Source organism: Octodon degus, unplaced genomic scaffold, assembly GCF_000260255.1.
Source record: "Octodon degus isolate 3935 unplaced genomic scaffold, OctDeg1.0 scaffold00290, whole genome shotgun sequence".
NCBI classification, from domain to species: domain Eukaryota; kingdom Metazoa; phylum Chordata; class Mammalia; order Rodentia; family Octodontidae; genus Octodon; species Octodon degus.
Window position 1 is genome coordinate 324,651 of NW_004524866.1, and position 3,269 is coordinate 327,919.

Consider the following 3,269-nt stretch of genomic DNA (forward strand, 5'->3'; position numbering starts at 1 on the left):
GTCTCTCTCTCTCTCTCTCTCTCTCTCTCTCTCTTTCTCTCTCTCTCGTGCGCGCGCACGCCCCCTCCCCTAGATCTGTGTCTAGCAATATGCCTCAGCTCAGCAGGTCAAAATCTACCAATTTCAAACTTTTCCTCCTGGGCCTTGCTCTGGTCTGTCTGCTGTGCTGCGCTTCTTCCTGCTGTGAGCAGTGGCAGTGAACCTGCTGTGCCCCACTGGTAGTTGTTCTGCTCCTGGTTTAGTTCTCTGGGTCTCGCACCTGCCTCTCTGCAGGGAGTTCTGCCACAGAGTCCAACACTGGGCCTGTTTGCTGAAGAAGGCCAGTATCTTCAAAACTGTGGAATATATATCTTCTCAAAATGTACATTAATTTTTAAAATTTAGTCTTACAGAAATCAATGCTTCCTTGCTTACTTAACAGATTCCCTATTACTAGCTATCATATTTTAAGCCAAAAATGATTCCTATAAAATAAGTGAAGATTAAGTTCATATTGAGTCTCACTGTGCTGGTTATTGAGATTGAGACAAATACAAGATGGCATGCACAGAACTACTGCAGCATTATTCAGAATAGTCACCCTGTCCAGATACTCAGGGTGTAAACATTGCCTGTGCTTCTGTGCTCTTCAATACTATGAATGATGGAAAACATAGAAGCCAATTTCAGTTTGCTCTTCTGCTTTCGGGTGAGGGAAAAAGTGAAATAGTTCTTCTATGAGAACCTGAGAACAGACCCAGGTTCTCATAGAAGCCTAAATACTGGAGTTACTCAAGGATGGCTGAGTAGAAATGCATTCTGAAAGCATACCAAATCATGGAATGAAGGATATTAAAGAATGAAGCAGCGGGTAAGTAGGCTAAATTACACAACTCAAAATGCCTTGTGTTTCTGCCCTGATGTTCAGTCACTAATTTGGGCTTCCTGGCTTCCCGGCAATTACTTGTACCACAAACAAAAGAGAAGAGGTGTGGCTCTGAGTTTCACTTCCTGTGACCACACAGATATACAGACAATGTCCAGTGGGCCTTTCAGGTGACAATTCCTGATCTTCCACTTTGGAAGGCAGAATGCCCAATAATTTTAGTGACCTTGAGGGATTCTCAACTATTTCAAAACAACCCTAACATTAAATCTTCTAGTGTAATCCATTAGCAGCACATCTAATGGCTTATGTTCTAGTGGATTATTGCCAAAGACTTAAGAGCAAATCTGCCCAGGAGGAAGTGGTACCTCAGATGTTGCTATCATTGCAACTGGATTAAGTCATGATGGCTTGAGTTGAAGAAAACAATATGCAAGCACAATTTCTGTCTTGTGTTTTTCTCCTTCTCACCAGACCTCAGATGTAGAGCTCAGGTGACAATGGTGGCAAACTTCTCTAGGGACATGGAGCAAACAATGTTGACAGCAGATGGGGCATTAGAGTGTCCACCTGAGTCTTAAACAATTTCATGCTGAAGCACACACAGTATATTTACTTACCTGGCTCACACTGCACTTTCCCTCTTCCCTCAGCCCTATGCTCTGCATGCAAATCAAAGATGTTGTCTTTGATTGTTATCTTCCTTCTCCTGCAGCTTCCAGCCTTATTGTGTACTTTTGATAGTGAAGCCTGCCTTCAAGGAAGGAGCACCAGTGTGCACAAGGATGGAGATGTGATAATTGGGTGTCTCTTGTCTATTTATTTCTACATGAACTATACTGGTATCCTTTATGTGAAACCTAGTAGAGAATTATATTTTATTCAGTAAGTGTATTCTTCTATTATGCATTTTCTTACTGGATATCAGGATAGATAACATCTAGCACCCATGGATCAATGGACCAATATTTTCCTAGTGCCCCCTGTTCTACCCATCCACATGGGCACAAAAGTTTTTCCTGTTTACCTTGTCATTGTATAAATTTGCATGGGGGAGAGGAATACTGTTATTATTTGTCTGTAGTGCTCCTGCTTCTTCTCATTCTTAGAACCTTAGATGGACTCTATTCACCCTGTACTCCGTGGTGCATTCCCTTCCTCAGACCTGCACTCTACTGCATGGCGTTAGGTGATATTCCTCAACTCGAGTGAACCCCTTGAATTAAGCTTAATGCTAAGTGGTTATTGCCAAATTACCCATAATATTATAAACATCTTTCCTTTTCTCTATTTCTCTAACTGTAAAATTCTTTATAGTCTTACAGATAGCCTTCTGATATGTTTACCCCTTATTCTTGCAGTAAATTTAACCTGTTATTTTTCCTTTATTGTTTCTAAAGATCTGTAGGATGCTCCAGTACTCCTGCCTCTGCAAGATGAGCTCAAATGTAGGGATGCATCAACTGTAAGGCTTTTCTTCACCACTGTGTTATTTCCTCAATTGGATGCATCTTTCCTTTATTCTGATTGTACCTTATCAGGTCTGATGCCACACATGTAGTTAAATAGTTTTCCAAATGTTGAGAAATTCTACAAAACTACTTTGTCACTGTAAGAAAGGGACATGCCAGCAGAACTGTGTTTGCTTGAAGCTTAAAGAAGATGGCCACCCATGGTGTCCTTGTGGCACCTGCACATAGGAAGGGTTAAAATTAAATATGGACAAATCGGCCTTGGTCCTAACACAGTGCCACTGCCTTTTTGAAAATATTGCACATGAGGAAGCTTGTTGGAAATCCTGATAAGTACAGAAACTCACGGTTAGCCTGTGTAGTTCTCAATGGCTTCTCTTATCTGTCTAGAAGATGCACATGTTTGTTCCCACATGGACTTGACCAGTTTTTGAGGGCTACAAAATATAGGCTTCTGGTCATGCAGAAAGGTGAGACATAGTTCTTTTGCCTTAACTTAGATTTAATGGGGCTAACTGGTAGGAAGGCTTGGGGATCTCATCGATAGAGATGACACTGTACCCAGGCATTTCCTTATCAACACTCTGAAACACTATATGTAGTGGTTTCACAGTCTTGAATTTCAATTTCAGGTGTGGAAACGCTTTTGACCTGATGATGTAACTTTTACTGTGCTTTGTCTCTTCTGTGTAGTCAAGTTTGTGTTAGTTAATAATGTGTATAAATATTGCTTTACACTTGATTTAGAGTCTTTTGTTGTGAAACCAGGTCTTCACTTTACCCAGCTGTAACTGGTATCTTTAAGACTTCAACTTATTTGGGACCATGGACAGGAGAGTAAGGACTGGGCTTTATTTCTCCTATAAATATGGTCCTACCTATCTCGTACTTCTGACAATGCCCAGATATTTGCTTGTATTTTAATTTCAACA